The sequence below is a fragment of the Embiotoca jacksoni genome, unplaced genomic scaffold (genome assembly GCF_022577435.1).
Source record: "Embiotoca jacksoni isolate LCO1_2020_lvr unplaced genomic scaffold, fEmbJac1.0.p SCAF_26, whole genome shotgun sequence".
NCBI lineage: Eukaryota > Metazoa > Chordata > Actinopteri > Embiotocidae > Embiotoca > Embiotoca jacksoni.
In genome coordinates, this window is record NW_027185377.1 from 4,380,892 (window position 1) to 4,393,819 (window position 12,928).

The 12,928-nt window shown below is 41.4% G+C and overlaps 1 protein-coding gene across 6 annotated transcripts in view; it reads left to right on the top strand.

The window, feature by feature from the left end:
* The window catches only part of sdk2b (sidekick cell adhesion molecule 2b), a 245,145-nt gene that overhangs the window by 144,995 nt on the left and 87,222 nt on the right, over window positions 1-12,928 (top strand). The gene's annotated exons all lie outside the window — the stretch shown is intronic.

Below are 12,928 nucleotides of genomic sequence, written 5' to 3' on the forward strand. Positions count from 1 at the left end.
CGTAGCTCTTTATCCTGAAAAAACATCAAACGTTTTTTTTGTTTTTTTTTAAGTTTGCGAGCAAACACTCAAAGTTAAAAGTAATCGTATCAACGCCTGGGAGATGGATGGGCAAATACTTCCATAACGCAGAACAGATCTCGCCGTAAATGGTCACAACTACGGCTATTAAATAGAACAGAACGAGCTCTCTTTGCTGGATCTGACAGTTTGGCCCTGAGGTGACCCCCCCCCTCCTCATCCGTTACGCCTACTTTTGAAATCAACCCCCAGCATCAATGTGCTTCCTCTCAGCTCCAGCTCTTCCGTAACTCTGGCTGTCACATCTTATGCCTGACAAGAAAAGAAAGAAAAGAGGGAGCAAACAGCCCTGTCTTCAACTTTTCATATCGCTCCAGGCTACACTTCAGATATGGCAGCAAATACCCAAACACCACAGAAGCCGATTCCCCTTTGGTCCTTAGTTTGCAAAACAAAAGGTGCGCGCCGTGTTTTTGTAACAACTGATCCAGAGGTGTGTCGGCTCAGTGCAATGTTGGACCTCCAGTTCAGACACGCAGCAGTTCAGAGACTAACAAAATGACATCTTCCTGAGGAGTCTCTCATATCTGAATTAACTTCTTTTGACTGGTTGCTTTTCCTGACTTGTTTTTTTAAGCTCAGATTCCATTGTTTTCTTGTACCAACGTAACCTCCAGGCCCCAACTCGTACCTCGTACCCACGCTGCCTGTCTCGTCGCAAAACAACAGCTGAACCAGGAAACACAATATCCTCTGATACCATTCAGAGGACTTGTGGATTATAGTACATCTCTGGATTAGGGCCATCTCCCTCCACAACATCTGTTTTACTATAAAGGCTCATGGAGATTATAGGAGAAACCGCATGCTCTGTTACAAACACATGGGCACAAGATGTAATCTCATCAAGTGATTAGAATCTGTGTTCTCTCTCGATACAAACTCGCAGGGAAGAACAAAGGAGGGGGAAATTATTGAAGAGAAACTGCTGAGTAGGCACAGTCTGCAGGTCGTGTTTCTTTGGATTTGAGGACCAGACTTGTGGTTTTTCTGGCCGTTTAATTAAAATACTGGCAAATAACAGCTTCAACACACATGTGCTGTCTGTTTGTGGTTCTTGCTGCACCATGATGTCCCTCCACAGGGGGTAGCTTCAAGGAGAGTGAAAGAGAAAGCCATAAAAACAATAGATTCTCTCACTTAGCCGTAATAGCATTTAGACATACAGATAGTTTGGCCAGATACATTTTGAGGTTTTGAAATATTTCAAAAAAATGTTTTGCCATCAAAGTGCAATGGAATTTAATTGAATTCAATATGATGGGGGAAAAACTGTCTTTATTGTACAGGCAAAAATGTTCAATCAAAATAGTCTTAGATTTACAATACTACAAATTAACGGAGAGGAAAATAAACTCATATTCACTGAAGTATTTTTATTGGAAGCAAAATGTTTGAAGGTCAAACACGAATAGTGTGAAATTAAAACATTGCATTGCAAACTGAAAACATGAACATTTATTATTTTCACTTTATTCCCCTTTCTTTGATACACTCCTTTAATTTTTTTACATTTAACTTCATAAAAATTTGTTTTTTATTCTAATTAAGAAGCTTTTTGCAAATCCTGTTTACAGGTAATGTGGGCCGCACACGGGTGCTGCTTGACGCTTAGGAGTGACAATGAGAACATTTTGATTATTTTCCTTAGTAGCCTTTTATTCTACCTTAGTCAGAATACAGAAATGCAGAATGATGAAACAGTAATCGCTCAAGTCAACGAGCCTTTCTTAATAACGAACACATATTTACCGAAAACATACAGACACACGCCGTCTCTTAAACACACAAACATGTATGCACTTATGCACGTGCGGACAGAGCATATACTCCCCACCATCCACTACTAATTAGGAGCTAATTATCGAGGCAAGTGTAAACAATCTCAGCAGATGGCAAAAACCATGGCATTAGCACTGATGACCTTGAGCGGTGTGAGACCAGAGGCTTCAATTCAGGAACAGCCTCTCTCGTTATGATATGCTGCATTATCATTAAATGACACGCACGCACGCACGCACACACACACACACACACACACACACACACACACACACACACACCGCCAACCAAGGTTGCTATCAAACCAGTTTTTATTAATTAAGATTTGGTTTTGTTGTGTTGCACATAGAATCCTTCACTTCGCAGTATTTTCCATACGGTGGTTAATTCATGGTCATTGCTTGGTTTTGCAATTGATGTTAAAATGACAAATTTTTCAGTGAAGGCTGCAAGAAATGTAATTAAATATGTGACTTAACTTGTCTTTTATACAATCTTATATAAAGGACAAATATCGTATTTGTTCTTGCCTGCAGTTTTCTCCCTCATTGTCCATGTATAAGTTCAATGATCTCGTGCTTATTTATGCTGGAGATCTCCTGGGCAATTATTGCTATACGTTGCACAACCTTTAGAGCTCTGCATTAACATTCATACATTTCAGCTATATGTGATGAACCATGATGACCGTTCGGGAAACACATCTGCCGTGAATTACTGGCGGTGCCATTATTCCTTGGAAACAAGCAATATTTGCAGCTACACCTAAGCTGACTAGCAGTAGTGAGGAGGTAGAGCGTCCGTCAATGGTCCAGGATAATGTAAGGGATCACGTCATTCATGACCACTTGCGTGGATCTAGTGTTCTGAATGTGGCCTCAAGGTATGGGTGTATGGGTGTATGTGCATAAAACTATACTTGTGCAAGGATTCATAATAACCCTTCACTCCTTATTAAATGGCTCGCATCCACATCATTGCCCAAGAGTATTTAGAATGAGGATGTTGTGACCAGAACAAGATATGACATGAAGCCAAAAAGTAAAATACAAATAGACATTTTGCAGAAATCCTGATCTAAAATGCACATTGTTCATAGAGAGGATTTTTGTGCATCTTCCCACCACGACACAAGACGCATAACATCAACAAAAATCATCATCACTGAGTCTCCCATTATGTACAGCTGATATTTTTCATTTTAATTCGTGAGTGTCGTTCAGTCGAAACAGTTTTACATTATTCCACATTAAAAACAAACATACAGTAATGGAAAAGTTTTGGCGAACACAAGTAATTAAATCCGTGAAGAGACTGCTGCTCTAGCAGGTGTAGGCCTCCTGGTAGACCTGAGATGACTAATAAACACTTCCACTCCATTTGTAGCTGTACTTTAAGAGCAGCTCCAGACACTCATTCAAATTGGCTCCAGAAGTGCTTGTCTTCTGCCTTCTCTCATCTTTATTAATGTTAAGTATAGGTTGACATTCGTCGCCACGACTGCTGAAATAGCCCTGCCAGAACACACTCAGCACGCCCATCTAGCACATCTGTGCCTTCGACTCAAAGCAACATTGTGACATTGTTTACCTTGGTGACATAAATTCAACAGAGGAGAGCTCCAGCTGATATACCCCAGAGCTATAAGGTGAATTGTTTTTCTGTGCCTCCTCGTTCACAACACTTCCAAATAAAGCCATATGTTCTCCATTTTTTTACAGTGACGCTACGTTTGAGCAACAAAATTACGATAATAGTAAAAAAAAAAAATAAAATAAGAAGAACTGCGCTTTTTCTTTTTGCCTTAGTGGGACAAGGAAATGAACACGGCTGCGGAAGTTGGTCACAAATAAGACCAAAGCGACAGAGAGAAAAGGAGTTCAGTGGAAGGAGTGCACAAAGAAAGTGGAAGCAAAGGAGGCTGTATTGTGTGACCCCCCATCTGGGACATAAATGGCAACGTGGCTCCTGGTATCTAGCTTTTGAAGAACCTTAACCCTTCATCTCATCCCGCCTGTCCAGCTTGGCAAAGGCCATTGTGCCCTTTTTCTTTCAATAACACTTTTCTCCTCCAGACAATGCATCACAGGACAGTTTTGGGCTCTGATCTGCATTATAAAAGAAACCTGATGCAGCTAGTAAGAAAAGGACAGGCTGGGCTAATTGTAATAAGGACGTGAGCCCGGTTTTTGTGCTGCAAATAAGCGACAGATAAAGCCTGAGAAAACTACAAATTAATGAATAGGTAAGGAATAGTTTCAGAACAGCTCAAAAAAAGTACACTTGTAACATGAACATTTTATTGTATTAAATCTAATTTAGTATAACTTTGCTCCTATTTTTGTAGATTTCTCCATCATTTATCCTTTTTTAACATGCAGTGCACTTCGCCGCGACACTGTAGCAGTGTTGTATTCTGTCTTCAGCCACTTTGCTCTTCCACTTCAACGTAACAATGTAAACTGAGGCAGGAAGTAGCGAAAAAGGCACACCGCTAACACTAGCATCAGCAAACCGAGTTCATTAGTTTCGCTGCTCCTGCTGTCAGACAGAGCCGCCGTATCAGATAAGGCACTGACGAGATCGTCGAGAGCTGCGTCAATTGCGAAATGTGCCAAAATCTAATTCTCGGGGAGCACAGCAGATCTCGGAGCGAGCGGCGAACGTGAAACGAGTTGCTTTTTCTCAACTCACTCGGGAACAAGTTTACACACCGCTGCATTAAAAAAAAATATATTGAATCCCGTGTAATGACACCAGATTCTTGCCTATACACAGCACTAAACCTTAGTACCGTTGATGCAGTGTCATATATTCTTTCAGGTTTTTTTTCCCCCACACAATGCTGCACTGCCAATGCTACAGGCCCAGCTGCTGTCAAGACGAAGGACTCTGAGATCCTCCTGGCATTTTGCTACTGCTCTCTCGAGCGCCCACTTTGTATCAATTTTGCTCTTAGTGCGCGACAAAAAAACCTTCTGTTTCCTCAGCTACGCTTGTAAGGACACATTGTTGTGCCACTGATACTTCACTTTATGCATCGGGGTGAATACAAATCGGATAATGCCGAGCAACTGTAGCTTTGACTGCACAAAGAACGCGTTCATATACTTTTAAAAGAAGTCATTATTCTTCACGGCAGCCAGACGAGGATGCGCTGCCGGTGATGCGGTGGTGAATACATGTCAGCCTGTTCCTGATCATGTGTCACGAGGCGGCGGAGAGACGGGGTGCGTCCGTGTGGGGAGAGGGTGACGACGAATGCAGAGGCGTCTGATATATGACGATGAGGCTGAATAGGTGAAGGGTGTATTTGTGTGTGTGCGTGTGTGTGTGTGCGTAGGGTGTGTATCGAAAGACAGGGTGTGTCCACAAGAGCGCCACGTGCTGTCAAGCTTGCAGGAACGCCGTGCGTATAATGTGCGTGCGTTCACGTGACCTTTGGTGTAACGTAGGTACATCAGCGCGTGTGCACCTGTGGGATTCCGGCATGTAAAAAGACAGCTGATAGGACGTCAATCACGGGCTTCACCTGTCATGGCGGTGCTCCTGGTGACAGGGTGAGGGATGGGTCTGACCTTCATCAGTGACAAGGGAGCAAGGCAGCACAATTAGACTACACTTCTGCATCTCTCCGCTTCTCCGAAGCTTACCTCCCCGGTGCCATTCAGAGATGACAGGCCACGCCCACCTGCTTTCAATACCCAGAGTTCAATGTCACCTGACGAGCGGATTATTTCATGATAAAACTGGGATGGAAACAGATAGGGGATACCTCATCCCAACCGTTAAGTGTTGAATCAGGAGGTTTACAAGCTGCGGGTATGAAAGAAGGGGGTTGAAGGCAATTCTGTGAAATTTAAATTATAGATGAGTATATTAAGAAAAAAAAAATCATCCGGGCCTAAAAACAAACACACACATTTTATAAATTCATTTGGAAGCAAATACTCTTAAATTATACGGTTAGATGCTTTAGCCTTGCCTCACACCCAATAGTGTGTTTTTTGATTATCTGTAAACATTTATCAGTTTTTTTTACCCTGCTTTTAATTTGCCTTATCATGTTTTCCTGCGCAATGGCTGATTATTACGAACAAATGGCTGCATATTTTAAGCTTTACTGCAAATGAAAGTGGCGCCTAATCTGTTGGTTTGTTTACAACCTGTATAAATATCCGACCATTTGCACCCTATTTTTAGCAGTGTTGTGCATAGTGAGTTAATCGTATCGTGACTACAGTGTTATCATAACTGACAGAACAGTGGTCAGAGGTATAAAAATACCCACATCTTTTCTTTACCGGCATTTACAGTGATGGCACGTGGGTGCTCCGGATCCAAAATAGTAGGTGTTTATTTTGAATATGAAAATATGGGTGAGAGGTGAGTTTAATGCAGCGTTATAAAAGAAAAATGGTTTAACAGCGTCGTGATCAGAAAGGATTGCGTAAGAAAGAAAAACATTAAAAAAAAAATACAGGGACAACTAAAGAAGCGAGGGCAACAGGTGACTGATAAAAGAAAATGGAGAATGAGTTTTAGATGGGTAAAGGACAGGTAAGGCACCCTGCATTGCATGATGGAGGTGTGAACTCCCTGTAGAGAGTGATGAGTGCAGGACCTCTGATGGATGGTCCAACCTCGGCCGTGTTTGCTGTGTCATTAGGCAGAGAGGTTTGAGGGTACCCGTCTGAATGCAACGTGCACAGCCGCTGCCTATTCATCACGGTGCTGCTGGGTCTGCTGAATCCACGAAGAATGAATAGTTCCACCGCTGTGTATTCTGAAGCTACGGGAAGTGAACATTTTTGACAAGTGCAATTTATAAGTCCCGCAGCGGCTTTTAATTTTACCCTGGCGTAAGTGTTAAGAGGACGTTTTGTCGAATTGAAATCACAATACAGCTGTTGTTTACTTTCCTTTCCGCCTCTGTCTTTTTTTTTTTTTTTTTTTTTTTTAATTTTACTCCATGTGTTGGTGCACACGCGGTATTATGTGTGACTGTGAAACTCATAATTCTAACTTGGATTTAGTGGGTTTCCAGACGTCTACACATTAGGATTCAGCGCTTCACACGCTCAGATGGTGTGTTCATACACTCAAACTGGCCCCCAGCGCTGGCTTTATCTCAGCTCCGTTACACCACTATGAATTGGATAGCACTATATGGCACAGATACAGAGCAAAGGGGCAAACTCATTTTCTGCAGCTAAACTGCTCGTGCAGTAGCTTTATACAGACCGCAAATGCACGCATGTGCCTCAAATGACATAAAAGCTCTTTTTTTTTTCTCTTCTTTCATTTCTCTCACTGATAGGCATTAACCCTCAAAAGGCTGAAGGCAGAAATCTGCGGTTTTACAGGCTTATGGCGGATTAAGATCCAGACAAATCATACATTGTTTTTTCTGTTTTTTTCTGTTTTGGACTGTATGTTACACTGGCAAAAAAATAAATACAAATCAGATTACACTTGATGTAAATAAAAGGAACTCAGAGTTCCTAGCTCCAAAAGAAAGTTTAATCAAGTGTATAATTTTTTGGTGGAAATCTATTGGGAAAGCAAAAACCATTCAAGAAATAACACAGATATGGCTCCCCAGCAAAATAGATTTGTCTCAGGTCAGCATATCACCAGATTGGCAGGCCTGGTGTGTATGAGGTTTCTTCAGGACTGTTGGGACATTATGCAGTGTGACTGAAAATTGGGCACTGCGAGATGGAGTGCATCATGCATAAATCAAATGGGAAAAAAAAAAAAAATATTTTTTTTTATCCAATGAAGTGCGGGAGGAGAGTAGCTCTCCAAGAGCAGTGGAGTGGCTCAGTGTGTGTTTTGAGTGACCACTTTTAGACAGATACTCATCAAACAGTGGGAGACATGGTTACGGAGGTGGGAGGCAGTTCTGTCCATCACAGCGCAGCCAATACACTTCCATTTGAGGAAGCTGTCAGTCACTTGAGAGGTGCAGTAATGGCACGGCTGTCACCAGAGAGAGACTGAGTGGAAGTTTGGAAGAGAAGGATGGAGGGAGAATGATTTGGTAAACTGGAAGAAGAAAAGCTGTGTGACACTGTTTTTGCGTCCGCTCGCTACAGCTATAAGAAACAGCATTGTGAGCTGGCCCGTCTTGTGTCACCTGCGACTCCGCTTGTCAAGTCGGCAGTAGGAAGTTTTAGAACGTGAGGCAAGTCACTTCTTTCAACAGCTTATCAGCTCGTAGCAAAGTCAGCTGTACAGCAGCTGTTCTCCTGCTGAAATGCTGTCTCGATAGTTAGATAGCAAGACACCCAATTCTCTGAATGACAGAACTGCTCCGGGAGAAGTCGGGAGAAATTGAAAAAACAGAGTGTTGTCTGCTGTCTCCAGTTCATGGCATAAATTTGCAATAATTGCCTGGGTATTCTGCTTAAACACCCATTGGTGGTGCCAAATTCTCCATCCTTTTATATATATATATATTTTTTTTAATTTTATGTTTTTGCCGTTTCATCACTAGTGTTACAAGTAAATCACTTCCATTACCCTCATTCATGTTCGGAAACGTTACAAATTATATCCAGCTGCGAAAGAGCCTGAAATGCAGAAAATTGTTCCCTTTAAGATGTGTTACACCTGTTGCTTCAGTGCTAACCAACAGGCGTCAGAATGTTGCAGAATAGCGAGTAATTGCTCATTTCAGTTTATGTTGTCATGAATCTTTGGTATGAACTGGTCACTTTCCTATTAGATTATGAGAAAGCAGGAAAAAAGTGGGCTCGCCAGACTCCTTTCCTATTGCATTACACCATCCAACAGTATTTATTCCTAAAGCTTTCACGTTTTATGATTTAAAGGAGGCTCTTGCCATGTGGCGTATGACTGCACGGCAACAGACGAACAGATGTCCAGACTGGAAGGATTTAGACTGTTACACATATTGTGCTTTTCAGGCACTTTGATACAGCACATTCAATTTGAAGTAGAACGATGGATGCTGCTCGGCTTCAACAACCGCTTTAATTAAATTATGTTTCGTACTTGTGTGTCGTTTCAGCCTCAGTTCGTGCACAGATTTTATAGTGTATGGTTGTGTTATGTGATATTCGTAGTAAAATATGCTCTTAAAATACTGTGTTCTTTACCTGAAAGAATCTCATATTAGACAAGAATACCTCCAAAGAGTTTTAGTTTGGGTGAAACTTGTAACCTCTCTTTCAAACCTGTTCCTTCTCCCATGTTGACAGAAAGTGTGGAAGAAAAGGAAAAATAATAAACCTTCCAACTGCCCTTTGGACACATTTCACTCGAGGTTTTTTTCAAGGAGTTGAATTACCACAAACAGGCTTCAGCGCCGCTGTGTTGAGAAAAAAAGGTCTACTTCAACCTCTACTGAATTAAAGAGAAACAGAATCCAAATAATAAATGTGTTTATATTGACTTCAGAACTCTTTCTGGCTGAACTTTGGAGGAAAGTTGTAGTAGGTGAACTTTTGACTTTTTATGACTGAAAAGATTGTGTTCTAGAAAGTTCAGGTCAGGATTAAATATAAGCGGTCACAGCCAAAATTATGCACCCTTAAGGTAATGAATATGTCAGTCGACAAGCTCCTCTGGGCTCCTAAATCGCAGCAGCACACAGCTTATCCATCTGGATTTATAAAAAAACAAACCACTGCAGCTAAAACCTAAAGGTAGAAAGATCTTCATTCACATACAGATAGATTCGCTAATTATCCCAATCTGTTTCTGAGCACTGTGGAAATCTCGGTGTTGTTTTTGATAGCAGCCTCGATCTGCGTAAGCACTTCAAAACAGTTATGCTAAATTCTTGTTTCAACTCAGGAAGATCTGAAAGATGAAAGTATTCCTTTTAATGAAAAACTTGTAAACTGTCACTTATTTGCCTTCATAATTTTCCATCTGGACTTGAATAGCCTAATTCTGTTCTCTGGCATCTGTAAAAAGCTTCTCTCACGTCTACAGCTTGTCCAAAATGGTTCTTATCATCATCAGACCTCATTTTAAGATCTTACCAATTACTTTTTGAAAACAAATGGGGAAGACATCCAGTTAATTCCCCCATTTTGTTATCTTTTTTTCAGTTTCAAAGTGTTTTTGTTCTTGGGAAAAACAAAAACAAGGTCAAGGTCAATTTATTAGCACTTCAGTTTTTCTTTTCCACTGTTGAGAGAAGTTAGTTCCACACAGGATGCTGTGAGCGGCCCCGAGGAGTTATTTTTCCACCGCGCTGCACAAAAAGGTAAAGAATTGTAAAGGAGCGGAACGCAGCTCAATCCAATTTCAATTTGAGATGTTTGGAAGCCAGAAAGCCAGTGCCCAACTTTTATTAAGACATTACTCGGACACACTTTTGTTCACAATAATAATGATATACTGGTTTTGCAGTATCTGCAGTTACTTCGCTTCGTGCCAAACAACAATCTCTTCTAGCTCTCTTCCCTCTCCATCTTCTGCATATTAATGTCAAACTGATTAAAGTAGCAAAAAACAGAAACATGAATACGACGAGCAACATAGTATTCACCCCTTGCTGCTTGTTTGCTACCTCTGCAAGACATAACCGATTGTCTTAGAGTAGAGGACATCATTTAACAGTAAACTGACAGTATAAAGAAATCTGCAACTTAGTATCACGTGAAATAGACACGCTGGTTATGACAACCTTTTTCTTGAGATGTTTTTGGTTTCCTAACCCCAACCAGGCGTTTTGGCAAAAAGTTTCATTTTCCTGTCAATCACATGGCTCAAAGGCATGTTGCAGGTTTCATTTTCGTCCGCTACAGGAAAACATGTAACGTTCATGCTTAGACAGCCAAAACTGTGGCTATCTCCCGTTTTGCTGTAGTGGACCAGCGTCTCTACTTCACGTTTTGCCGTGATACCGGGTTAAAAATGTTACTCCGGGGGTCTCCAACTTTTATACTCTGATAGCTACTTTGACCAAATGAAAGTGTCCCAGAGCTACATGACTAGCTCTCAGACAGTGTAACATTTATTCACATAGCTGAGTTCCACCAAACCAGCTGAGTAAGCTTCTTTTACATGAATAATAACAAACTGATACTCAGCGCACACATACTCAACCAGCTGGTCGTGAGCTACTGGTTGGAGACCCCTGCCTTACTTCCTGTCCACTGCCTACAGGCCCCTTTGTGATAAAACTCCCAGTCCTAATACCCACCAAAGGCTTCTGGCTTAAGAGTTTCTGTGTGCACTGATGTAAATAAAACCCTTGTGTTTTTTCCCCTATAACCCAATCCTCGGACTTTATTATACAATTTGGAGTCTGTTTTTGTAGCTACAGCCCTATAATCACTCTGCTCCTTCATCCTACTTTCATCTTTTTATCCTCCTCTTTTTATGCTTGATCCATTTTCTTATTTTTGTATTCTTTCCAGTGACCTGTATGCAACTGGCACAATCACTGGATCACTTGTTTGCGTGATCGGAAACAATACTCGAAAAGAAAGCTCATTAATGAAAGATTATGGTCTCTCTGAATAGTCACAGTGAGCTTTAATGATTTTCTCATGTACAATACCAGTACAGAGAAGCGAACACAAAAGGAGCCAACGTTGACCCCTGAAGGAGCATGAAAGAACACAGAATGGCTTTTGTGTCACAATTCAAAGATGTACAATTGGCCAAAAGTGATGACCTCTCCACTTATAACTAAAGAAAAACAATATTGTTTAACATGAAAAATAACGGAATAAAATGGAGAAAAAGCATAACGCTGCTGGACATGCCACAGCATTGAGTACAGTACACTGCCGCACTTGTGTTCCTTCCTGCTGCTCCATTTTGGATCTCCAAACACTTAAAAATAGGATCCCGGTAGAAGCAATCACAGGAGGAGGTAAAGCAAGGACTAAACCAACCATGATTACTGTGAGAAAGCACGGCAGGAGGTCAAAGAAAAATGTATGGCATAAGGTGGGAAGGAGCTAATTGGCTTGCTGAGCAGTGAAACCAGCGCCATCCATTCCCCTGGCTTTATTTAGACATGCCCTTCATTAGGTGAGTACAAAGGGGGCAGAGAAATTATCACATATTGAGGGGAGGTGGAGTATGGCACTATGTGTGTGTGTGTGTGTGTGTGTGTGTGTGTGTGTGTGTGTGTGTGTGTGTGTGTGTGTGCGTGCATTTGTGTTTGTGTGTGTGTTTTGCAAGAGGACAGAGGGGAGTCTCCTTGTTTATATGTATATGCCTTTGTCTCGGTGTGAGCGTCAGAGGATAAGCACAAAGCCGCCAGCAGAGACAGGAATGAGATGGATGAGGTGGGCGGCGTGTGTGCGCATGCTGCTCCGCTTGTGTGGAGACTTTGTCAGGAGCCCAGTGGCGCGCTGCATGTTTGTATATATACAGGAAAAAATACTCACAGGTTAATATCCATCCGCCTGCTGTTTGCTTTAAAAACGTGCACGGCAGTACCGAGACGGACACGTCTTTAGGCATACGGTGTGTTGGCAAAGAAATGCATGAAGCTGCATGGACTCAGCAAGCACACACACACATACTGATTTAATAATGACATTGATCATCAAGGGGGAATTTTGTGTCTTTTTAAAGACCTAAAGGTAAAAAAAAAAAAAACATTATCAGAGAGGAGTCCATGTTAAATTGACATTTATTGAGGCTCCCTTTTTCCTACCAAACAGCTACTATGTGGCAATAACTGAGGCTGACTAAAAAGCTAGTACATTAGTTAGTACGTTAAAAGCCTTCTAACAAGGCCATGAAGTGGAATTGTTTCCTGCCTACTTCAGAGTGAACAAGTGTTGAATCGGGCGAGATGCTGGATAATGGCTTCTCCTTCAAACTACCTCAGCTATCAAATGCTCTACATATTGACCTGCACTAATCATCATCGCTAAGTGGCAGTTTAGACAATTATCCCCCAAATTTCTCTTTGAAAGTAAGTGCTCTCTTAAATCGATTTATACTATTGAGCACAATGCGCCCGCACTCATCTTGGGAAGATTTTAAAAAGACTTAAAGGTACAATCTGTATGGTTTTTTTGTTGTTGTTTTTTTGTACCTTATTAATTACAGGTCT